General features: G+C 41.4%; 1 protein-coding gene across 7 annotated transcripts in view; it reads left to right on the top strand.

The window, feature by feature from the left end:
- The first annotated feature begins 5,501 nt into the window (after window positions 1–5,501).
- Window positions 5,502–26,959, top strand: part of PLEKHA1 (pleckstrin homology domain containing A1) — an 85,732-nt gene continuing 64,274 nt past the window's right edge. For 2 of the 7 annotated variants that reach the window (XM_074959217.1, XM_074959216.1), the window contains exon 1: window positions 5,502–5,842. The gene's annotated coding sequence lies outside the window, so the exon portion shown is untranslated. Of the gene's footprint in view, window positions 5,843–6,616; window positions 6,971–7,570; window positions 7,661–15,577; window positions 15,667–25,787; window positions 25,798–26,959 lie in introns of those variants that run through there. The other 5 variants (XM_074959213.1, XM_074959218.1, XM_074959211.1 and 2 more) reach the window with 5 other exon arrangements.

Genomic DNA, 26,959 nt, shown 5'->3' with positions numbered 1-26,959 from the left:
CTGAGGTGAGGCTGACTGGCCTGTAGTTCCCAGGATCCTCCTTCTTCCCTTTTTTAAAGATTGGCACTACATTAGCCTTTTTCCAGTCATCCGGGACTTCCCCCGTTCGCCACGAGTTTTCAAAGATAATGGCCAAGGGCTCTGCAATCACAGCCGCCAATTCCTTCAGCACTCTCGGATGCAACTCGTCCGGCCCCATGGACTTGTGCACGTCCAGCTTTTCTAAATAGTCCCTAACCACCTCTATCTCCACAGAGGGCTGGCCATCTCTTCCCCATTCTGTGATGCCCAGCGCAGCAGTCTGGGAGCTGACCTTGTTAGTGAAAACAGAGGCAAAAAAAGCATTGAGTACATTAGCTTTTTCCACATCCTCTGTCACTAGGTTGCCTCCCTCATTCAGTAAGGGGCCCACACTTTCCTTGGCTTTCTTCTTGTTGCCAACATACCTGAAGAAACCCTTCTTGTTACTCTTGACATCTCTTGCTAGCTGCAGCTCCAGGTGCGATTTGGCCCTCCTGATATCTTTCCTACATGCCCGAGCAATATTTTTATACTCTTCCCTGGTCATATGTCCAACCTTCCACTTCTTGTAAGCTTCTTTTTTATGTTTAAGATCCGCTAGGATTTCACCATTAAGCCAAGCTGGTCGCCTGCCATATTTACTATTCTTTCGACTCATCGGGATGGTTTGTCCCTGTAACCTCAACAGGGATTCCTTGAAATACAGCCAGCTCTCCTGGACTCCCTTCCCCTTCATGTTAGTCCCCCAGGGGATCCTGGCCATCTGTTCCCTGAGGGAGTCGAAGTCTGCTTTCCTGAAGTCCAGGGTCCGTATCCTGCTGCTTACCTTTCTTCCCTGCGTCAGGATCCTGAACTCAACCAACTCATGGTCACTGCCTCCCAGATTCCCATCCACTTTTGCTTCCCCCACTAATTCTACCCGGTTTGTGAGCAGCAGGTCAAGAAAAGCGCCCCCCCTAGTTGGCTCCCCTAGCACTTGCACCAGGAAATTGTCCCCTACGCTTTCCAAAAACTTCCTGGATTGTCTATGCACCGCTGTATTGCTCTCCCAGCAGATATCAGGAAAATTAAAGTCACCCATGAGAATCAGGGCATGCGATCTAGTAGCTTCCGTGAGTTGCCGGAAGAAAGCCTCATCCACCTCATCCCCCTGGTCCGGTGGTCTATAGCAGACTCCCACCACTACATCACTCTTGTTGCACACACTTCTAAACTTAATCCAGAGACACTCAGGTTTTTCCACAGTTTCGTACCGGAGCTCTGAGCAGTCATACTGCTCCCTTACATACAGTGCTACTCCCCCACCTTTTCTGCCCTGCCTGTCCTTCCTGAACAGTTTATAACCATCCATGACTGTACTCCAGTCATGTGAGTTATCCCACCAAGATGTATTTGTTTGGATTCCTGTACTATCTGATGCTTTAAAGTGTGTATAGTGTGTAGCCAGTATATTAATATGATATAAAATTAGAGTAGATTTCACAAAAGCGCATAATATGGGCACCCATCCTGCAATTGACTGCAATAGATTTTTTAGTACTAGGGGAGAGTAATTTTACAGTAAATGGTAAATTACTTTGTAAAATGGGATTATTAAATATTACTGGACTATGAAGTCAAAATAACTTGAATTTGACTATGTCAGTCCAGGATGAAAATGGAACAAATCACAGGGCTGCCAAAAATGGGGAAAGACGTATGGTGGTCTGAGCATAGTCCTGAGAGCCAAGAGCTCCTGCATTCTAACAGTGACTCTCATAAGGTCTGACTCAAAGCTCATTGAAGTCAATGGGAGTCTTTCCATTGACTGCAGTGGGCTTTGGATCAGACCTGAATTGACTCTGTGATCTTGTCTCACACCCTGGCTCCTGAAAATTCTCTGACTCAGTTCCCCATCTAGAAAATGAGGTTAATAATATTTACTGTAACTGTAACCATTGGTGACTTTATCATGTGTCTGTGGCCTGGAAATAAGAAGCATATTTTTACCACCACTCATGTGTCACACCATTACTGCACATAGATGCTTCACCTGGTTGTCTTGAGGATGAATGGATGTTTATATCATGCAATGCTTTAAAGATAAAAAGTGTTATATTAATGCTAAGTATTACAATTGGAATTTCCTGTCAAATACACTGTGAAAGAACCTGTGGTAACATCTCAAACCATGTAATTATTTCCTAAACCTCTCCATCCATATGAATTAATATGGTGAGGCAGGGAGATCTCCAGGAAACTAGCACTTTTTCAGTTTTTTAGATTGTAAAACTTTTGTACGGAGCATTGTCATTTACTATATATTTGAACAGTGTCATCATAATGGAGCCTCAACCTTGTTGAGGCCTTTAAGTGATCTGGCAACATAAATGTTAATTATAATATTGAGTGATGCCAACTCTCATGATTTTATCATGAGTCTTGTGATAGTATATGTTTTTCTTAAAGCCCTGGCTCCTGAAATCATGTAATTATATGACCATCTCAGGTTTTATTTTAAAGAAGGAAAGTTTACAGTCATCATGGTTGCAGAGAAACACCCAAAAAAGTTACCAAATGCCCATAAACCAGAAGACAAATAAAAAGAACCTTAAATATCTGTAAAATCTCATGATTTTAAGCCAATCTGATGATTTTGGGATATGACTCATGATTTTTGAACTCCTAAGGTTGGTAAAACTGACCACCTGAGCATTGTGATACCATCAGCCAGTACTAGTAATATGGCTGATGTGTCTTCACATGAATGGTCACCATGATTCCAGTGTTAGTATCCAGTGATTTGTGTGTGTGTGTGTGTGTGTGCTGCAGCAGTAGACAAGTGGAGATTTTATTAATGAGAAGAAGTCTGTCCCCGGGATTCTCACTGTATTATGTATGCAGTGACTATTTATACTATAGCTGTTCATAGGAAAAATGACGAGAGCAAATTTACAATTTTTCTCAGAGCAGCCCATCATGGATCTATGGGACTGTCAAGGGGTTAGGGTAATGAACCACCATTTGACCACTTAAGATGCTGCACTTTGTAGAAATACCCAGTTATAGTCTTTCATTTGGGAGTTTTACTGTTAATGGTAAAAATAAGTTTTCCTCTGTAGGTACTAGATAAATAAGAACATAAGAACGGCCTACTGGGTCAGACCAAAGGTCCATTAAGCCCAGTATCCTGTCTTCCGACAGTGGTCAATGCCAAGTGCCCCAGAGGGAATGAACAGAACAGGTAATCATCAAGTGATCCATCCCCTGTCACTCATTCCCAGCTTCTGGCAAACAGAGGCTTGGGACACCATTCCTGCCCATCCTGGCCAATAGCCATTGATGGACCTATCCTCCATGAATTTATCTAGTTCTTTTTTGAACCCTGTTATGGTCTTGGCCTTCACAACATCCTCTGGCAAGGAGTTCCACAGGTTGACTGTGCGTTGTGTGAAGAAATACTTCCTTTTATTTGTTTTAAACCTGTTGCCTATTAATTTCATTTGGCGACCCCTAGTTCTTGTGTTATGAGAAGTAGTAAACAACACTTCCTTATCTACTTTCTCTACACCAGTCATGATCTTATAGACCTCAATCATATCTCCCCTTAGCCGTCTCTTTTCCAAGCTGAAAAGTCCCAGTGTTATTAATCTATCCTCATACGGAAGCCGTTCCATACCCCTAATCATTGTTGTTGCCCTTTTCTGAACCTTTTCCAATTTCAATATATCTTTTTTGAGATGGGGCGACCACATCTGCACACAGTATTCAAGATGTGGGTGTACCATGGATTTATATAGAGGCAACATATTTTCTGTCCTATTATCTATTCCTTTCTTAATTATTCCCAGCATTCTGTTCGCCTTTTTTGACTGCAGCTGCACATTGAGTGGATGTTTTCAGAGAACTATCCACAATGACTCCATGATCTCTTTCTTGAGTTGTAATAGCTAATTTAGACCCAATCATTTTATATGTATAGTTGGGATTATGCTTTCCAGTGTGCATTACTTTGCATTTATCAACATTACATTTCATCTGCCATTTTGCTGCCCAGTCACCCAGTTTTGAGAGATCCTTTTATAGCTCTTCGCAGTCTGTCTGGGTCTTAACTATCTTTAGTAATTTTGTATCATCTGCAAATTTTGCCACCTCACTGTTTACCCTTTTTTCCAGATTATTTATGAATATGTTGAACAGGACTGGTCCCAGAACAGACCCCTGAGGGACACCACTATTTACCTCTCTCCATTCTGAAAACTGATCATTTATACCTACCCTTTGTTTCCTATCTTTTAACCAGGTACCAATCCTTGAGAGCACCTTCCCTCTTATCCCGTGGCAGCTTACTTTGCATAAGAGCCTTTGGTGAGGGACCTCGTCAAAGGCTTTCTGAAAATCTAAATACACTATATCCACTGGATCCCCCTTGTCCGCATGCTTGTTGACCCCCTCAATAGCCTCTAAATGACAGAAAACATCAACTATCAAATTATTGTGCATTAATATCTGTTATACAATACTTTACAATTTGAAAGCATTTTCTGATTTGTAATATAACACAACAGTGTGAGCCCACAGAGAGGAGGGGCTAGGGAGACCAGATAGCAACTGTGAAAAATCAGGACAAAGGGAGGGGGGTAACAGGCACCTATATAAGACAAAGCCCCGAATATCGGGACTGTCCCTATAAAACCGGGACATACGATTACCCTAGGAGGGGCTGTAGTATGCTGTGATTCATAATGATCCAACTGACAGCAGTGGCCAGTCAGAGATGGCAGGCCTCATTAGACTGTGTAGCATCCAAATCTGAGCTATGGCTTTACAAAGAATTTGCTTCCCAGCATGCAAAGCCCTTCCATCACACATCCTCGAGGTAAGGCCCTGTGCAGCTTCTTTCTCTAAACATCTACACATCCATTAAAAAGGAGTGTCTGTCACTTGTTCTCATGCAGAACTCCTTCCAGTTCCAGTACAGAGGTGAAGCCCTGTGAAGACCATGGGCCTCAAAACAGGCAAAGCGTTGCCCTCATCCAATACGGAAATGTGGCCCTGCCCAGCAAGTAGGTCCAGACTGTTGCCAACTGTCATGATTTTGCTTATGTGAGAATGTCAACTTTCATTTAACATAATCGATGCCCTGCCCGCGTGCCTGTAAAGAAAAGCTTGGAAATGGGAACCTTAATCAGCTCGAAAACCTCCAGGCAAATAAAAAACAGCCCAGAATTTACTGTTTTTAGAATCTCAGGGTTTTGCGGCCAGTGCATTATTCAGGAGACTTGCCTCGTGATTTTTGGACACTAGGCATTGCCCGCCCTCGGCAAACACGCCGCGGCGTTACCACCACGCACGCGCCTTAGCCCTGTGGTTCGACGCTCTGAGACTACAAGTCCCAGAATGCAGTGCTCCCCTTTCCTCTCAGTGGCGAGAGCTCTGCCGGATTGCCCTTCTAGAGACTACACGTCCCACGATGCTTTGCGGCCAATGGCCTATCCCCTCCCGCTCTGCATTGACCAATACCTTTAGGAGAATTGCACGCCCTGTGCTTCTAGGCGGCCTGATTGGAGGTGGAGGGTATCGGCGCATGCGCAGTGGTTGAGGTCCAGTTGCTCTCCCGTTGCTGTTGTTTGTGCGGGAAACGGATAAAGTTTCTTCATTTGAAGAAAAAGAAAAAAAAAAGAAAAGTCAGTCGGCGACGCTACGCTGTCTTGGGCCGCTGCGCTGTGCGCGGAGTGGGCGAGGCGGCGGCTCTCAGAGGGGAGCCGCGCTGTGTGCTGTTCCCCCCCCCCCGCCTTCCCTCTCCTCACTGGGGCTGCCTGCGGACCTGCCCTGGACTCCAGTGAGTAGCAGCCGCCCGGGAGGGGCCGGGCTTCCCCAGCAGACGCTCCCCGAGCGCGGGAAGGGGTGGGGGTAGGGCCCGGCGGTGGGGCGGGCAGGAGGCAGTGGGAGATGGGTGGGAGGTGAGGGTTATTTGCGGGGGCCTTTGCGGGTTTGGGGTTGGGGGGGCGCGGGGTAGAGGGGTGAGGTGTATTTGAGGGGCTGGTGCTGGGGTGGGAAGCTGAGGGGTATTTGGGGGGGCATGGGACATTTCGGGGTGTAGTGGATGGGTGGGGGCATTTGGGGGTGAGGTGCGGGGGCAGGGGGGTATTTGGGGGTGAGGTGCATGGATGGGCAGAGCGGTCTGGGCTTGTAGTGTCTGGGTGGGAGCATTTGGGGATGAAGTGTAGGGAGTATTTGAGGATATGGTGTGGGGGCAGAGGGGTATTTCTAAGCATGGTAAGGAGGGGGTTGAAAGAGGAGCAGAGTATGGGGGTGGGGCGGGGGCATTTTGGGATTAGTGAATGGGTGGGGGCATTTGGGGGTGAAGTGTGGGTCAGAGGGGTATTTGGGGGTGTGGTGTGGGGGCAGCGGGTGAAAGGTATTTCTGGGTATGGTGCATGGATGGGGCTGAGGGGTGGGGCTGTAGTGTCTGGGTGGGAGCATTTGGCAATGAGGTGTTGGGGGGTATTTGAGGGTATGACGTGAGGGGCAGAGGGGTATTTCTGAGTGTGGTGAGAAGGGGGTTGAAAGAGGAGCAGAGTGTGGGTGGTGTGGAGACATCCAGGGTATGGGACACCTGTGTGTGTCTGGAGGGAGTTTATTTTCACTGCTGGGCAAAATACCTTATTTTACTATTAAGTCTTTTGAAGAAAGGCTTTGTTTTCTAGTAGCTTTATGGTATGAGACATGTTTCAGGCTCACTCTTAACAATCACTGCCTTGGTGAGGGTTTTCAAAGTGACTTTACCCTGGGGAAAACTTATGCATTTATGGTGTAATTAACCTGATAAGCATTTGAGACTCTGTAACACCCCCAGAGGTAAGAGGCTGATCTCATTTTTCTTTGCAACTTCTGTCTTCTGAGTGTGACACACACTCTGATGTTATCTACTTTGAAGCACATGTTGGCTGGTCTGTGTGAGAGAGAGGTATGCATGCTGGGATCAACTCATGTAGCTTTTCAAAAATTTGCATATATGTATTACATTGACATTGAAATCTCAAACTGCAGTTTAAAGATAAGATGAAAATTGTGATTGACTCATTGAATTTCCAGATTGGTGTAGCTTTGAAGGGGTTGGCTTTCACATGGACCTGTCTTGCATTAGGAAAAAACTTTTCTTTAGTATGAATCTGGTAGACTGGCAAGAGAATCCTGTGGTCATGACAGGATTGTGGACATGATTTTGTAACTTGATTGGAAACAGGGCTGATTATTTAGCTAAGCAAAATATCTTTGAATGGATGATGCATTTACCTGCCTGTTTGACTGTAGGTCAATTTACATCTGGCTGTAAGACTATAACTAATCTAATTTAATTTTATTTGCAATTTAAGTTAACAAGCATATAGATTTCAATTTTGTTGGAATTTTACAATATAGTTAAGTAGTCGGAATAAGAAAGCGCATATGACAGCCTAAATAAACATAGTACAAAACTTTCCTAAAAGACATGTAGTACCTGTTGACATTTCTGGAAAGAAAATGCTGTCCTAGTCAAACTGCCTTTTTTTTTTTTTCTTTCAAGGCTCCATCTACAAGAGAACTAAACTATGAAAGTCAAACTGTTTTAAAAACATTGTGTTTCATCTTCATTGTCCAGACACACCATTTTAGTGTAAGCCATTTAAACAAATGCTGTTCAGTTCCAAGTGTGGATGAGGTTTTAGTAGTTATTGCATTTATTCAAATTTGATAACGGTATTGTGAAGACGGTTCAGTTGCTTATTCAAAAGTTAAGGTAAAAGCATTAATTTTGGCAACTTCCCTTCATTTAGATTTTGTCCACGAGTAACTTTATCGCAAGAGCATAGTCACTTCCAAAGATATTAGTAAGCCATTATACTTGTATTGAAGTCAACTGCACCATATCTGTTTTGTCACTGGATTATTGAGCTCATTATATGAACTTTGTAGTCCTTTTTAGTGAAGAGATAAGTTTCTATTCTTTCCCTTGTTCTACGCACTGCTAAATATGTATTTTATGCTGGAAGACAGCGCTATATTTGAACAAACAGTTTTGACAACACAAGTGAAATCAATAGCTTTGGACAATTAAGTCACAGTGTGAATCTGTTGGATTTGTCTACTTTCTTTTTACAGACTTAAGCTACACTTTACCACAGTGCAGCACAAAACTGTCTAACTGAGATGAAGCTTTGCTCTGTAACTTCCAATTGTTGTTGTACGATTAAAGCTAAAACTGGTCTTGGTTTATTTTACTGATTTGTCATAAAAACTAAATTATTATAACACACTTAACTATGAGCTTGTCTGCAATGTCTGAGATTTGAAAGCTAGTTTTCATTTTAATTAAGGTAGGACTCATGTCTATACCTATTTTGTCCATCAGTTGATTTCTCCCCCTGCCTCTCCCCTCCCCCCCCCCGTCACCCCAACCAACGGGCTTTCAGTTAATTAGAAACAATATTCAACCGTCTGCAGAGATAGTATTAAGAGGCAAAAAGAAAAGGAGGACTTGTGGCACCTTAGAGACTAACAAATTTATTCGAGCATAAGCTTTCTTGAGCTACAGCTCACAAGTACTTCTTTTCTTTTTACGGATACAGACTAACACAGCTGCTACTCTGAAACCTGTTGTTAAGAGTTAGGTTAGGATTCTTCCTTTCAGTTATGCTGTGCATTTTGAGCCTGTCATTAACTTCCAAAAAGTGAGTTAAAAGTAGTGGCAGGTACTTCACCTGTCCCTGTTACTCCCTGCCAACTGTTACGGCTTTGAAACCAGAATCCCATTTTTGAAATGTTTATCTTTTTCTTATTGATATGAGGGGGAGGGGGAGGCATAACTGGCAGTATAGGTGAGACTGTGAACTTGACAGTACCTTATATACTGTCATTTACACTAAGTAAACAAGCAGAAAAGAAAAACTATATTGAATTGGAAAAGACTAAAAAATTTATCTTCAATATAACAATAGTAGGATAAATAAAGATTGGACAGGTGTGGTTTTAAAAAACTTGATAGTGTTTGTGTTAGCAGCAACTAGCTGGGTCAATAATTGGATGGGAGATTTCTCAGGCTATGTCTAGACTACTGCTGTAAGTCGATCTACGCAACGCAATTCCAGCTACATGAATAACGTAGCTGGAGTCAACGTACCTTAGGTCGAGTTACTGTGGGGTCTACACCACGGGGGGTCGACGGGAAAGTTTCTCCTGTCGACTTACCTTACTCTTCTCATCGGGGGTAGAGTACAGGGGTTGACTCGAGAGTGATGTGCTGTTGATTTGGGGGGTCTTCAATAGACCTGCTAAATCGACCGCCGGTGACTCGATCTCAGAGCGTCGATCCTGGCTGTAGTGTAGATGTAGCCTCAGAAACACTTATGTGCTGCAGAAAATGATTCAATAGTTGTCGCTATTCCCTTTGAATCAGTACTGAACTAATTCCTCAGCATGGTGTTGGGGGGAACTATATTGTTGGAGGCTGCTTGGGCTAAAACTTAAAACAGTTTATGGTCCTTGTGTTGCTTTTGCTGCTGTTAATGATCTCTAAGACCCTTCATTCTTGGTTTTTACCTTTTTTATTTTTTTTTAAATGAAAATTTCCCAGATTTTTGAAAAAGCCAGTCTTTGGGTTTTTCTGTTTTTTGTTTCGTTTTTTAAACGTGAATTTTGACTTTTTTGGGACCCAGGAATTTTCCACAGGGAAAGCGGACAGGGCTGAAGGGCTGGCGGAGTAAGGAGGAGGCGCTGTCCTGCAAAAGGGCCAGTACTCAAAAGGTGCAGTCTTCTGCTCCGTACCTGACCTTGGCCCTTCAGCGCAGTCCCATTCACTTCCCTGGTACAGTGGGAGCAAGATGGGCAGGGAGCTGGGTCCTGGCAGCTGAGGTGGCCTGACAGCTGCAGGGAGCAGAAGGCTTCCTCAGCTGTCTCATAATGAGTACCCCCTCACATCTGCTGTCCTTTTTCTGTTTTTACCAATTTTCTACTGTTTTTAATTTTTTTGAATAAAAGCTGATAAACTTCCAGAATTAAACCAGAAATGAAGGGCTTTAAAGATCACTGAACATTATTGTGCAACTGTAGAATTTTTACCCAAGGTAATACCTCTACTTACCCAAAGTCACTCTGGTAGTTTTAGTAGAAAAATGTATTCTTTGTTTAAGCTGGTATGTTCCTCTGTGCTATTACAGTTGGGTTGCTAACTTCATCCACCTCTAGATATCTCCAAGGAAATCTTTTATCCGTCTAAATTTGTGAAGAATCTTGGGATATTTTAGAATAGACAGTGCTATGTAAACGAAAGACTTAGTGGCATGCAGGTAGGTAGCAGTTGATTATAATATATATGGTGATACTGCATAGGATTAAATGTTTGAGATGGTGAAAAACTGCTACTTCTAATAGTAAAGGCTAATTGCGAAATTGTAGGTGGTGTTCTATTAATTTTGTAGAAAAAATAAACTACTGATGTCCTCATCAGGCCATGGGGAAAATTGAGCCACACGTATGAAAAAAGGGCTGTCTTTTTATTTCCTGGCTTAATTATTGATTGTAAAAGGGAAAAACGGGGGTGGGGCAGGAGAGGATATTCAAGTGCATTCTGTGACTTTTCTTAGTAGCTCTGACTGGATTACAAAAGGAAAGGAGGTTTAATCTCCAGAATAATAAACAAAGAGTGACTATACCACAGGATAAATATATAATAATCCAACAGAACATTTTTTGTAGATTTCTGGTAGTATAGGAAAAGTTTAGGGCACTGCCTATATGCATAAAAAGTCTCTGCTTTTAATAGAGAATGAAATGCTGGTTATAGTAGTGCCAAGCACGTCAAACATTCAAAATGTAGTGTGTTTCTGAAAACTCCATGACTGTCTCTAAATTGTTACTTCATATTTTTGGGGCCCAGTTTTGCACAACTGATGATGCACATAACAGCAAACAGTTTCTTCAGCAAGCCAGGAGCTTTGTGGAAGGAAAGTCAATAAATCTTACAGCAAGGAAACTTTTCAGCCTGTGGAAGTGTGCACTTTCTTTGATTCCAACAATCTGTCAAAATAATAGTTTGTCAGTGTTTGACTTTAACAGTAGCTTGTGATGAAAGACAGTGTCTTTTCTGTAAAACTTTGAATAATTAGCATAATATAAAAATACCTTTACAGTGGAGTTTGGAGCCCTACAAATCCTTGTTCTCATTTGTCTTATAGGTCTATGAGAACACACAGTATAATTAATTCACGATCCTTAATGCCAAAAAATATGGTAGCTCAGATATTTGCTGCCTAGAATATAACTACTATTGTGCAAAATGGAGCAAATAGTTAAAATATCGTCACTAAGGTCCAAATTATGCTGGCAGTCTGAAAATAATCCATGCTTTGAGTTTTTTATAACTGAAGTATAATTAAACAGCTCTGGAAACTGATGGGTAGCGATCTTTTTCAAAAGTGAATGAGCTTAGATTAGACCTATAACAATTAAGTATCAGAATCCTAGCGTCTATGGTCAGACAAGCAGGGTTTTAAAATACTCATATTACAGTTAATTTTTAATCTTAATTTTTGCTTTGCTTTAATGTGTTTTCATTTTATTTCATATGTAAACTGGAGAGGTCAGAACTTTACTATTCAAATTCAGTTTTCCAAGTGAAAATCGGATTTGTGTACAGACATTGAAATGAATACATACAAGAGGTATGAGCAAGGCTCTATTTCGAATAAATTTTCATACTCTTTAGGGGATCTCTGAAATTATGGCTTTGAAGAACTATTTAAAATAACTTTCATATAGGTTTAAGGAACTCTTGATATATGATGAAACCTAAGTATTTGTGTAAACGTTTACGTATGAATTGATATACTATCTTACCAAAAAGACTTTCCTGTTAGTGCTAGGTAGAGCACCAGGATTTTGTTACTATGAGGGAAGGAAACTTGGTTCATTTTCTTAACACTGAAGAGTACTTTTCCCTTCAAAGGACTTGCAGAAGCATCTAGAATGTGTAGGTGTTTCTCTAATATTGGAGGAATTGCATTAAGTTTTCTGACTGAAAGAATTACATGAGCCATTTAGCTTTGACCTGAAGTTATCTGGATAGGGAGGTGTAGGCCTTGTGCACATTTATGGCCTTCAACAATTAAAATGGTTTCCAGGTTGGAACCTAAGCCTGTCTTTGCCTAGAAAAAATCTGAATAGTTTTAGGTATTACATGAAGCAGGTTGGTTCAGTGGTTTCGGAGTAAGCCTTGGACTTCGGAGACTGGCTCAGTTCCGTGCTCTGCTGCAGACTTCCTGTGTGACTTTGGGCAAGATACTTAGTCTCTGTGCCTCAGTTCCCCATCCGTAAAAGGGGGATAGTAGTACCTCAAAGGGGTGTTGAAGATAAATACATTAAAGATTATAAGATGATCAGATAAGTACCTTAGATTGCAAGAAGCAGGGGAAGAGGGCAGGGGCCGGAGGAATCCGTGAGGTCACAAAAACTGGGGCTTTGGGGACACATGATGCTAGGGAAATGGTACCATTAAGGCTGATAGGACAGCAAAGTGGGAAAGGGCATACAAGGGGGCATGGACTGAAAATCAACAGTAGGAGAGAAGAAAATAAAGGCAAATTTGTTTAAAATATTTTGCTGGGTAGAACAGCAATTCTATTTTTAAAAAAATGATGTGCAGTTCCGTTGTGTGTATTTGTACTATCAAATATGCTCAGTTCATTAGAAAAGCATAATTTTTACTTCTGTTCAGTCCTGAAGACTTGGTCTTGTGGTTGCCTAGTTTTTATATCTTGAATTTTGACCTCAGTGGTGCTATGCACATTCATTTTCTTTGAATTGTGCCTTGAGTTGACACCTGTGCAACCCTGAGTGACCTTAATGTGGTTGCACAGGTGCAAGTGATTAGAGCTTAGTAAACAAATCTGATGCATAGAAGGAATAGACTGTAGCTCTCTCTCTGTTTGTTTGCTCTGCAGTTTTATAGGTCTTTTTCAAAAAAGAGGAAAACACTAAAAACTGTCATTACTAACATTCAGATCTCAATACATAAGCAGCAGTCTGAGTAAGGTGGTGGTGATGATAAATGTATCCTTTTTTGCATTTGGGCTGCACTTTACATTTAGGGTATTAAAGCTTAGATTTTAGCTAGCAACTTTTTTACTAGCTCGGTTGGATTGATAGCCAAAAAACTTTGAAATGAAATGTGATCTGTTGAATCCCCTGTATTTGAAAGACTGTAGGAAGAGAATCAGTGTTCTCCCCCAAGACAAAAATACATGTAAAGGCCAGTGTGTTTTAGAGGTGGGTGAAATAATTCTATACAGTACATAAAGTGCTTTGGGATCTTTCTGGATGAAGTGAGCTATATAAATGTAAGATAATATTACTAATACTATAAAGTAAATGTGTATAGCATACGCTTGCAGAGAATAGAGTTATCAAACTTTACAAACATGAGCTTCAATTGTTAAGACTCTGCCTCAGGTGTAAACACTTGACTGAGCTGAAATATGCTATACATTCACATGTTAAACGTGGTTATTTTGAAGCACATGCTTTTTCTGGTGTGGTGTTTGGGATCAATGCAGTCTAAATTTATATCTCCAAGAAAACATGATAGTAAAATACGTTAACTGTCTCAGACAAGTAACACAACGGAACCACTAACCCAGGAACCTATCCTTGCAACAAAGCCCATTGCCAACTGTGTGTCCACATATCTATTCAGGGGACACCATCATAGGCCTAATCACATCAGCCACACTATCAGAAGCTCGTTCACCTGCACATCTACCAAAGTGATATATGCCATCATGTGCCAGCAATGCCCCTCTGCCATGTACATTGGTCAAACTGGACAGTCTCTACGTAAAAGAATAAATGGACACAAATCAGATGTCAAGAATGATAACATTCAAAAACCAGTCGGAGAACACTTCAGTCTCTCTGGTCACTCGATTACAGACCTAAAGGTCGCAATATTACAATAAAAAGGCTTCAAAAACAGACTCCAACGAGAGACTGCTGAATTGGAATTAATTTGCAAACTGGATACAATTAATTTAGGCTTGAATAGAGGCTGGGAGTGGATGTGTCGTTACACAAAGTAAAACTATTTCCCATGTTTATTCCCCCCCCCCCCCCACTGTTCCTCAGACGTTCCCGTTAACTGCTGGAAATGGCCCACCTTGATTATCACTAGAAAAGGTTGCCCCCCCCCGCTGGTAATAGCTCATCTTAAGTGATCACTCTCCTTACAGGTTTCAGAGTAGCAGCCCTGTTAGTCTGTATTCTCAAAAAGAAAAGGAATACTTGTGGCACCTTAGAGACTAACCAATTTATTTGAGCATAAGCTTTAGTGTGTATGATAACACCCATTTTTTTTTTCATGTTCTGTGTGTATATAAATCTCCTCACTGTATTTTCCACTGAATGCATCCGATGAAGTGAGCTATAGCTCACAAAAGCTTATGCTCAAATAAATTGGTTAGTCTCTAAGGTGCCACTAGTACTCCTTTTCTTTTTGTACTAACACAGTTACTAGTCATCAAGTCTGTTATAAAAAATGAGCAGTCTTAAAATATTACACTTTAAAGAATCCTGTCAAGTATATTTAACTCTTGTAGGAGGATATATAATAAACTGAACTTTATTACAACAGTTGATTTGGCAGACTGTTTTTCTTACCCAGCATAAGTCAACCGTATGCCTTTGTGCACTGCTTTATGTACTAGCATCAAGAATTTCAAAAGAACTGTTTCATGGATGTTTGAACTATTGCTTCAGCAGTGCTCTTATTTCTTGGTACGTGAATTCTCATTTTGGCAGGGGCTAAAAAAGTGTTACCTTAACTGCTCTTTAAGACTTTTCAAGCTAATTCAGCTTATACACAGTTAAGTTAGTTATGCAGTCAATAGTATTTTCATACTGTGTAATGAACTCTGTACTTATGTCAATGCTTTCAGACTATAGGAGTTAATTATTTTGGGGGGATTTTTCTGTTTTCCACTATATGTCAAATGTTTCTGTTATTATGGGTGGCTCAGAGAAGGAAACTGAGTTGTGAATTTAAGGGAGGTGAAAGAACAGGAGTGAAGTAATGGTATGAAAATCTGGTCATGGTTGAAGGGATCTTGGATTCCTCATCTCCAGCATGTGCTAAAAAATGGAGTGGTATGAGCCAGTGTAACTATGGAGTGATCCAAATAGCATGAGGTAGGCCAGGCCTGATTATTACTTCTATGAACTTTATCACTGTAGTACCTGAGGTGATAGTAGCATGACTTCAAAAGCTAGTCAGAGCTAGGATGAGACCTATAATCTGTTGGAATAGATGGAGGTTCTGCTTCATGCTCTAATGCTAGGAAGCCCACTGTATTAGAACTCCCCTTTGGTTACAAGTATATATAAGTAGGGCCTTCTTAAATTCTTTTTTTAAATAATTTTATTTTTGAGTATTTCTTTTGTTTTATCCATTATCATTATATTTACATAAATAAAATACCTCAGTCTGTATACAAATAAAAACTGAATAAATTCCAGTTTATCAATACCATATTATTTTTTTCTTTAGACTTATGCATTAAGCATTCCATGTCTTGAGACGCTCACCAACCCCTACCACAGTCAGCTATCCCAAAATACCCTGGACACTGTGGACAGGTCAGTTTCCCCCTTGAAATTTATCTAGTACTGCAGCTCCCAGATAATCCCCACTTCTTTGTCCCCACTTAGTGAGATAAATCCCATGGGGCACCATGGATCTTCCCAACCCCTGCTGCTTTCTTCTCCAGTCCCCCCTCTCTGTGTTTCTAGGGACCCCACTCCAGGCACCTCCATCCTCCCTTATGTATTCCCCCCCTTTCCTTTTGAGCCTCAGCTCCCATAAACTCATGTTAACCCCAGAAACCTCTCTCATACCCCCTTAAATATTCTCCATCAAGCTCCAGGCCCCCAGTAGTCCCGGGAACCCCAGCCTCCCCCACTAACCCTCTTCCCCCAGAGAGGTGAGAGGCCTGAGGGTTGGGATGTCCGGTCCTCGTCCCAGGGTTTGGGAGACCCTGGGGGGGAGGGGGGATTAAGAGAGAGCCTGCCCTGCACTTCCCCCACAGTGGCTGCTTCTGTCCCCCCCGGTGCTGGGCCAGGCTCCCCACTTCCAGTTTTGCAATCTCGTGCACAGGGTTCTAGCACCATTCAGATCTGACCCAGCCATTCCTCAGTGTTGATGGCAGCAGGTTGGCCAGGCCAAATTAGTTAGTTGTGCTGCGACCCCATGTGCCAGGTTGCAAAGCCTGGAGTGTGTAGCTTGGCCCAGCCCCATGGGACAGGAACGGCCACTGCAGGTTGAGTTTTTTGTTTCTTATTTTTTATTCTGTTTCATTATTTTGTGTTTCACATTTGTAAAATATACAGGACTCTGTATATAAATATATCAAACACCTATTCTAAGATCAGTATAGACAGGAGTTTTAGATTGCTATATTGTCAGTGCCAAGCTCCTGTATTCAAGTATCTTGTAATAGCATAAGGTGCTCTATTGATAACAAAAATATATAAATACACTAGATAGATGAGATTTACCAGAAACTGTAAACTGTTCAGCTCCAGTTTTAGAATGTGTTAAATTGTCTTGCTTTCAGATCCTATCTGTATAGAAATTGCATTAAAGGTCAAATGTACATGAATTGAAAATGTATATATTTTATATAGGATCAAAGGTACTGTTGTATAGGACCAGTAGGCCTTATTTTTCACTTTCCCAACTCTTCTCAGTACCTTGCAGTCTGTTTTTCACCCTCCTGTTTCTGCTCAGGTTGCTTTCAACAAAAGGCAAGAGTAATTCTCTCCTGCAATTCAGTTGTCTTGAGTGTTGTCACTTTCTCCTTTTCCTTGTGTTTTCAAGCAACAGTTCTTGGTTTTGTTTTGATGGTTCTCATATCTGCCCACATTTTCATCAGCACCCTTTTGGAGCTCTACTTTCTAGAGTGGATAAAAATCATGACTAACATTTTTATTATTACTTAATTTTTTTTTTTAAATTTAAATCAAATTTCTTATTTACATATTGTTAGTTCTTCACTTCCATTTTATGGTCTTAAATTTTCAAAGTTTTAAGTTTCCTAATTGTTAATAAAATTTCCGATTTTATGTAGGGTTTTTTTTTGTTTTTGTGGGTTTTTTTTGTTTTTGTTTTGTTTTACTAAAACTTCACACTTAAAATGCTCATCTGTGCTGGAAAAGACAAGCCCAAAGGCCTCATTAATATCCCCTATTATGAGACTATGCAAACACAAAATTGAAAAGCAAGTAGCCTGTGCTCTGTGCCTTCTTTGTAAAGAGCTTTGAGATCTACTAGTGAAAAGCGATGTCTAAAAGCTAGATTATATTCTTATTTGTGGCCAACATCACCATCCACTCTACTGTACTTCCACAGATCAAAAGCTGAAATGCTTCAACCATCAGGTTTTGCAGTTTGAAGTCAATGGGACTTACGCTGTAAGCACTCTTTAAAAATCCCACCCTTAGATGCTAAAAGCAGGCTGAAGAGCCTAATTACAGGCTCCAATTTTTGAAAACTTTGGCCTGTATTAAAAAATTGTTGTTGTAAATTACCGGAAGTTTAAATAACTTTTTATTGTTAAGACAAAATTGTTTCACTGTTTGAAGTGACACAGATTTTATGCCATTACGTGACAGGTTCTTAATAAAAATACACTGAGTCCCTGATGCTGCAAACACTTATTTAACTTTATACAATGGGACTATTTCTGTGAGGAAAGTTATGTATCTGTTTAAGTGTTTGCAGGATCAGGGCCTTAATTTTCATATTTTGATTTTTGCATATAGCAGTTTTATAAAATTATGATGATCTACCGATAGTATTATGAAAAAAAGCTTTCATATTTTAATATACTATGAATTTTAATTGAAAATTGCAATATCACCAGTTTTCAGATTAGTTTTACAAAGCCTTGAGTGGATTTAAATCCATGAAGACTTTTTTTAATCAAGGTATTTCAGTCATGGTTTAAATCTCTCAATTGTGCTTTGTTTCTTTTCCTTGTCCCCCTCCGTTCTTTTCCTCTTTCTTCTTTTGTACTTCCCAGAATGATTTCATTCATTCCCTGCCACTGATTTTTATGACCTTTTCATTGATTCTCATATTTATCTATCCAACTCCAGTTCTCCACTTGCTCTAGTTCATCTTGAATGACATCACTAAACCGAATATAGTAACTTCACATGATGAAAAGTAAACTCCTGATCTTTCCTCGTAAAACTCTGTGCTCTTCCATCCACCTCTTCTGTCACTGCCAATATTAAAACATTTTGTCTCCCAGTCTAACTCATTCCTCTTTCTCTAACCACTACAGGGCTCCAAGATATCTTCAGAGTACTTCATTCCTTCTTCTACACAGTGATTTCCAAGACATTAGTCTGTACTTACATGATCTTTGCAGCCAAGATGGATTCATAACGCAGCTGCTAAGCTCTCTGCTCTAACCAATGCTTTCTCTACTTTGAAAGCTCCCATAATTCCACATCTGCATTTATCTTCACCTTCTTTTCCACCCTTTCTTATACTCCACCCAAGTGTCCCCCTTTGTGCCCTGCTTATTTTTCACTTGCTGTTGACTCAGGTCTCCCCTTAAGCCTAGAATAGCCTCTTTGCTATTATATTTAAAGCTTCTTGCCTCTCCTCCACAAAATTCCAAACCCTCCTTATTGTAAAGCATTTGAACTGAAGTCACACTCTTGTCTGTATGTGTAGTACCTAGTTTCACTTGTGCTGTTAGACTTTAAGCCTTTTATGGGTGAGAGTGGTATCTGTTTGCCACTTGTTTCCTATAGAGAGTGCTGCATCCATAAGTATCTACTGACAAACATTTCTAGAGTGTGTCTGATTGTAGCAGTAGGGCATTGGTTGTAACATGCACTTGGGTTTATGTAGTGGGGGACAATCAAGTCTTTATCTTTGTTTTAATTATTGGCTTTTGTCTTAATAGACGTTGTCTTTTGCTTTAGCTGTTTGAAGAATGTTATGACAGTGAAAAGTTTTACATCATGGGAGGGCTTTTTCTGATTTAATGTGGAAGGGTGTTCCAAAGCCTTGGACATTTCTTTTGTTTGTTTGTACGTATCAGGGCTAAATTAGCATAAGTGAACCAGATATTCATAACTGCTGTGGCTGGCTCCAGAACAAGAGGTATTGAGCTAACCTCAGCCTTTCCCACTTGTAGATGAGCTCTAGAAACTTGAAATGGATTGAGTGTAGAGGAGGAGCCAAATTAGGTCATGAAGCATCCCACTTATGAGAGAGGCCACTAATCCATGTATCAACTGTAGCCTCTTCCAGAAGTTCTTATTTAGGCCCAGATAGAATTACCATAGTCCAGCTGAAGGTAACGAATGGATATACAAGGGCCAGGTCATAAGAATGACCATACTAGGTCAGACCAATGGTCCATCTAGCCCAGTATCCTGTCTTTCGATGGTGGCCAGTGCCAGTTGCTTTAGCAAGAATGAGTAGAACAGGGCAATTATTGAGAGATCCATCCCTTGTCGCTTCTGGCAGTCAGAGGTTTAGGGATAACCGAAGGAAGGGGTTATGTCTCTGACCATCTTGGCTAATAGACATTGATGGACCTATCCTCCACAAACTTATATAATTTTTTGAATTATACTTTTGGCCTTCACAACATCCCCTGGCAAGGAGTTCCACAGGTTGACTTAGTGTTGGGTGAAGAAGTACTTCCTAGTGTTAGTTTTAAACCTGCTGTCTGTTAATTTCCTTGGGTGTCTCCTGATTCTTGTGTTATGTGATGGGGTAAATAACATTTCCCTATTCACTTTCTCCACACAATTCATGATTTTATAGATCTGTCATATCCTCCTTACTCGTCTCTTTTCTAAGATGAGCAGTCCAGCCATCCAGGCAGAGTGAATGGCATTTTCTTCCTAGTAGAGTGTATCCAGAATCAGTAATGAGTCCAGAGTGGTTTCAAGGTTGTGCATAGTCTTAACTATTAGGGCAGATGACTTCAGTTGAGTGTGCAATGGTGGTGCTTCCTAGTTCTTTGTAGTGCATGCATCCTTTAACCAGCTAATATCACTTGCATCTCACCTAGCTTCAGTTTGAGCCAACTGTTTATCTGTTCTTCAATTTCAGGTATTCAGACTGTGCTATCTGTACTGAATGAAAATATGTAAAACAATGTATGGTTGCTGTAGTGTTGGTATTATAACATGTCTCATCTTGCAAGAAACTGTAGTTGTTGCAACACAAGAGTGAGTTCTATGGGATTTGAAAAAATCAATGATGCAGGTGAAGAGTAACAGCTATTTATGACTTTATAGAGCATATTGAAAAGGCAAGAGAATATTTAGCTTAACGTTGTTCTGATAGCTTCTGCCAGGACATACATATAAGTCAGCAGTATATGGGAGGGAGTGGGGGAGAGTTAAGAATTTCAGCATAGGCTTTACCCCACAAGAAGGTCACTTAGTGCCATTTCTGGGTTATGACCTGGCTTCAAACTAGAGTGGATGCTTGGTATTGCAAAGGTGGTTCACTGCCACCTTTTCAATAATCTTGCAGAAAAACGAAAGGATTGGGATGGGATGCTAGTGAGTGAGGTCAGCTGTGGGTTTTGGGGGGGTTTTTGAGCTTGGATTTCTCATATATTTCAAGGTGTTCATAGAATTCCTCTCTCAGAAAGTCATTGGCTGTTTTTGTTCGCATTGGGCAAAGATTCTCTTTTCACTGACCATTCAGGGGACATGGACTCAGGAAATAGGGGGTGGGGGGGAGAACATATTTCTTTAATGTTACTATTTCCCTCATTTGTCAAAATGGGCTGAATTTTAACAGTGTGTGTTCTGCAAGTTTCTTTCCATCTCAAGGATGTTTAACTCCAGGCTGAAGAGCTCCTGTCTGATTTGCTTGACCATCAGCAAAATAGGGGTTGCCATAGGTAGTAAAGTGGGAGAAGGGGAGCTATCTATCCTTTGTTAGACACTCCCCATGGCTCATGAAGAGCCAGTTGAGCTCCTCCCAGAGGCTGGCAGGTAATCCGTCAATATAGTAGCCAGAAACTTTCCCCGTTCCCTGCAATGGAACAGGTGACCAACAGGGGAGCTGCTGAGCAGCTGCAGCAAGTAAGGGACAACAGCTGCTCTGAGCACTCTTGGCTTTCAAACTAGAACTGCTCCTGGGGCTGCCAGGGAAATGGGGTGAGGCAGCTTGGGAGATGGCACTGCCTAGCTCCTGCCAGCAGTGATGAAGCTGGTTCAAACAACTGAGTTTAAAAAATCACAGAGCAGGTTAAGTAAAACACTTTGAGTTTATAATGCAGTACAGTTATTTTGAACATAGTACTGTAGTTCCCCAGGGCCATAATTAAGAGCTTTGAAGACCACAGATTGGATATCACTGATGATGATGAATGATTAATTCACAAATTGTAAACTCTGCTTCTAGCCTTTTCTATTGTGAAGTTTTCCTTTTAACTTATGCTTTCTCTGTGTTAAATTGTTAGGGTACTTTTGGATTATGATTTTAATGTCTGCAAACATCTTTTGTACTAAGAACATCTTAGTCCTTGAAGCAAAGTATGTACATGAAAATTTCTGAGAATATTCACAAAATGAAAAGGAGTACTTGTGGCACCTTAGAGACTAACAAATTTATTTGAGCATAAGCTTTCGTGAGCTACAGCTCAGTAGCTCACGAAAGCTTATGCTCAAATAAATTTGTTAGTCTCTAAGGTGCCACGAGTCCTCCTTTTCTTTTTGCAGATACAGACTAACACAGCTGCTACTCTGAAACTTGAGAGTATTCAGTACTTTTAATGTACATCAGGGGTCTCAAACTCAGTTTACCTTAGGGCCAGTGTCAGTCCTCAAATCCTCTCAGCAGGCCAATAATGTCACTCATGCTGCCCAGAACCAGCCCCGTCCCAACCTGCGTAAGGCTCTGGGAGGGAGTTTCGGTGGGGGAGGAGGTCTGGGGTGTGGGATTGGGGTGCAGGCTCTGGGAGGGAGTTTGGGTGCAGAAAGGGTGAGAGGTTGGGCTCTGGGAGGGAGTTTGGGTGGGGGAGGAGGTCTGGGGTGAAAGTTTGGGTGCAGGCTCTGGGCTGGGGCAGGGGAGCAGGAGGAGGAGGTGGGGTTGCAGGCTCTGGGAGGGAGTTTGTGGGTGGGAGGGGGTATGTGGGAAAGGGGAGGCGGCAAGCTCTGGGAGGGAGTTTGGGAGCGGGAGGGGGTGTGTGGGGTGGGGGTGCAGGCTCTGGGAGGGGGTCGGAGGGTGTGGCACCCACCTGGGACTCCAAGGTGGTGTGGGCCGGGGGGGCCTCTACGTGCTGCTGCCCCCAGGCACCATCTTTGCAGCTTCCCATTGGCTACAGGGCCGCTTGGGGCGGGGGCAGCATGTAGAGGCACAGCCCCGCCCTGGGGCCGGCACACATGTGGAGCGAGCAGGCAGAAGCCACTCAGCTCCGCTGCGCTGCCAGTGATGTGTGGGGCCCCGGGCCATTGTAAATCCCCTGGAGGGTGCGGGGGGCAGGGGGAGTGCCCGGGGGCGGCAGGCAGGGCCAAGGGAGAGACCCGGTCCCAAAATTGCTGGAGCCCTACAGGCCACATTGGGGAGGTTTTCGGGCTGCAGATGGCCCGTGAACCAGGAGTTTGAGACTCCTGATTTACATCATGTTAATGTTTTAAAATAAAATCCCTTTCAAATGCCAATGCAACATTTTATAGAAAAGACTTCTGGTAGCAATGTACCTTCCGGTACTCTTATCAGCTACTTCTCAGGAAAAGGCTTTTGAGAGAGTTAAAGGTTAAACACAAAGTTCAAACACTCTGGCATACTCAAACATGGCAGGAAGCGGAGGTGATGATTATGCTAACACAAAAATCACAAGAATGGAAAATTGTATATTAATATTACACATGAGAATACAAAGATTTGAAGAAATGTAGAGAGGAAAAGAAAATTGAGAACTTGCAAGGCATGGAGGTGGAGAGAGGTAACCTTACATACTGTACTGGGTTGTTACTCCAATCTCTCTTTGTTAGCATTAGTACTATTAGCATAAGATAACAGTACTAATGCTAACAGAGTTAATAATTTAGGCTCTGATCATGTGGAGTTCGGTTGACTTCCGGGGTGCTCCATGTCGGTTCCATCATCATTGCCTCCATTGTTCTCAGTGCAGGACTGGTGCTTTAACTGGCAAATGAGGTATCAGACTAGGAAATTGTTAGAAACACCTGGTACTTCCTTACATTTTATAGGACACTTTTACTGGAATGTGTGCAAGAGTACACCCAGAAGAAGCCAGCCTAACTCTAAACAAGAAACCAAGAGAGCAGGAGCTAATTTTACTTAGGACTTATGTAAACAAATATGAAGAACATTAACTGACCAGTCTCAGTTACGTGGCTTAAGAAATGCTTCGTTTCCTAGTTTTTCACTGGGAAGCTATGGATTAGGGTTAGTAATTCTAGACTTAATACAAGCTATTTGAAGGTATGGGGAAAATCAGGAATACTTTTTACTTCCTAGAAAACTAGCATTGGATTTTAGAAGGAAGGCAAAGGAGTTCATATGCTGCTTTATAGATTTATAGCAAAACATTTAGGCATGTGAGTGCATTACTTAAGCATATGCTTAATGTTCTGCTGGATTAGGACCTTAGTCATATAGGGTTTTAAAAAGCACCTAGGTGATTTAGGAGTAAAAATCTCAGACTTTCAATGGGACTTGTATTCCATAACTCCCTATAATATTGATGGGTACAACTTGAATACATCTACTGAATATTCATGAAATTATATTTGAATTATAACTTTTTTTTTTTAGCTTAAGTGCTGGTGAAAAGTTAGATTGGTGGCCTTGGAACCAAGCTCCTTATTCAAAGAAGAGGAATAGTATAGGACTTGGACAACTCTGTCATGCCACTCTTGAAAGGATCTCTTTAGATGTAGTATGGTACTTCACTGTCTGTATTCTTGGTCTCTCTAAGAATGCCAGTAGTAATAATGGCATTGTGAGTTAGTTGCCCCTGAGCAGTGGAAATACAGCTGCTAACTCATGTCACATAGTCCACCAAACTGCCATCTGATGGTAACCACTTTTGCCTACTACCAACCTGAATTGGATTAGAACTAATGCTAATTTATTTAAGTGGAATGTTTCTATAGCATAATATAATGGTGGTAATTTTTTTACAATTGAAAGTGTTCTACTGTGATTTTAGCCTGGATTCAAGTCAAACTTGTATCTGCTACATGTTCATATTCTGTGTGTTTTTTTTTTAAGAAAACAATAGAGCGTCGTCTTAATACAATTACTAATTTTGAACAAGTGGTCTGCAGAAAAAATAAATTATGAAACTCAATATTGTAAACTATCCTGTAGTTTATGTTGGATTTTCAACAAAGGATATACAGGAATCAGAAGTGGAATAGTTTTGTAAGCCAAAAATTAGGGGATGAAGTTTTGAAGCACACATTTTTCTCTTGTTAAATCCACTATACTGACAAGTGCAACAACCCCTCTGCACTTTGGCCCCAGTTCTTCCAAGCCTTAAGGCCTAGGCTTAGTCGCACTGTCTTCAGTGGAACTAATCACATACTTCAAGTTCAGTATGTGAATAAATCTTAGCATGATTGGGGTCTTTGAGAACTGTTCATACTTATGTGCAGTTTCAGAAATATTTGTTTTAACATCCCATTACTGTTTAAAACCTTAACCTTTCTTCAGCTGTGGGTATTATAAAGTCAGTTCTAGATTCTGGATCATCTCATCAACCATTCATCTGCTGTTCTTCTGTATTCTCTTAAAAATGTAATAGGAAACAATTTTCTGTGAAGACTCTCTAATAGTTTTATTTAGCAGGTCTCAAATATGGGCTTTTGAAACTTCATTCTCTACCTTGTTGGAAAAAATGGGTATATTTTTTCTTGTTTCAGTTTCTGTGGACTCTCTGTAGAGAATAGCTTTTTTTTAGACCTCCCATTTTTCTGGTCTGCCTATACTTTTTATCAAACAGTTAAGTTGTAATTGTGCCCATAGTGTGACACAATTTTCTAGGGGGTATAAATGGTGAAATTTAGGAGGATAGGATACCCCTATATCATAAAGCTGCTGCTTTATTTAAATGAAAATATAGCTGGTGCTAAGTGTGGCCAAATTATGGACACAATTTATGTAACAGCCACTCTTGATCTTGCCATTATTTAGTTATCTTTGCAGAAGGGAAACATCTCCCCACTCTAAAATGATCCCAGGAACTTGTGTGTGAACTCTTAATAGTATGGTTACTAGATGAGGCTGTCTTAAGAACTACCATACATCTATTTCCACAGTTAGTCATATCGGCAGCATATACTATGTCTCTGACCTGAGATGTTGATCTGTAAATTATACACTGCTTGAGCAAATACTAGTCTCACAGTAAAGTCTAATATTTCCCTGAATATCTAATTTAAGCCTTTGAAATTCTACAATATTGTCAATTGCCTTTGGGTTAGTGGTTCTCAACACATTTATCAATGTGGGCTGCATATGTGGCCCACAGAGTGTTACCTGGGCTGCAGGTTGAGAGCCACAGTGCCCCCCCCATCCCCTCCCCCACAGACCCCTATGCTCAGTGCCCTCCGCCCAGAGACCCTCCATAGAGTGGGGCCAGGAGCGGAGAGCTGGGTGGGGGGCAGGGACCCCGACCCTGGACCCTGCCGTGCAGGGCTGGGGGGCAGCCAGGACCCTGACCTCTGTGGGGATCCTGGACTCCACCACGTGGGACTGGGTGGCAGCTGGTTGCCCGGACCCTGGACCCTGCTGCACAGGGACCCTAACCCCCATCGTGCAGGGCTGGGGTGCAGCCAGGACCCTGGTCTCCCACTTGGCTGGAACCCCAGTTGCCCAGGGCCGAGGCGGGCAGCCGGCCACCCGGGGCCTGCGGCCTTTAGCACACAGCCGAGTTGGGACACAGTTGTGTGCTAACTGGGTTGCATGTAGCCCGTGGGTTAAGAACCTCTGCCTTATATATACACGGTAGTTTTCCTTTTGGGAGAATGAGGCAGCTTACTTCTAGATGAAGGGTTTAAACTCTTTACGATGTCCTCAGAAAAACTGTGGAAGAAACATCTCCTCAGATATCACCAAGTAAGATCTGACATTTCACAATTTTGCAGTCTTTAACTCCTTAGCTAGCAGACTTTTATCTAGTTTTTTTATAAGGTGACCCATCACCATGGTATTTCATTTCCTTCCAAGTTTCTGCTTGCTAAAAGCTTAAGTTTCATTGACCATCTTTAAATTCATTGCCATATTTCTCAGTTCTTAAGTATTCCTAGTATGTTCACTTTTTTAATGGTGGGATGGCAGTGATAAAAATTAGATTTATTTTTCTCTGACTTAAAGTGAATAAAACTGTGTTCTAGCGTACATGGTGACAAGGGTTTAGTGGCATACAGAAATTGGAAGCTGTAGATAATCACACCCAGGCAGGTGATCCCAAATATAAATATGTAATTAAAAATGTGACTACAAGTACCTCACATCTTGCCATGATGTGTGTGCCTGTGTGTGTAGATATAGATAATGTCAGTAGATCTCTCCTCCCCTTTCCCCCAACCCCAGTATAAATAGGGGAGAGAGACTACCTGATGACTTTTAGACAAGGATATAAACAGTGGAAAAAAATGGATGACAACATTCTAATAAACTTTTAAAGTAAACGTCACCATGTTGCTCAGTAGAGTAGTCTGAAAGCTTCCATTGGTGAAAAAATTTATATACCTAAACTTAATTGTACAGAGTTGAGATGCTAATTAAAATTGGTATTTTTAATCTGTACTGTCCCTTACAAAGTATAGAAGCATAATGCAAGACTATAAATGCTTCCCATCCTGCTTTAAAATGTATTTACATCAGGTAAGCTTTCGTATGTGA

This window comes from Natator depressus, chromosome 7 (genome assembly GCF_965152275.1).
Source record: "Natator depressus isolate rNatDep1 chromosome 7, rNatDep2.hap1, whole genome shotgun sequence".
NCBI classification, from domain to species: Eukaryota; Metazoa; Chordata; order Testudines; family Cheloniidae; genus Natator; species Natator depressus.
Note: the sequence above shows the minus strand (reverse complement) of the source record. Positions and strands in the feature narration are given on the sequence as shown.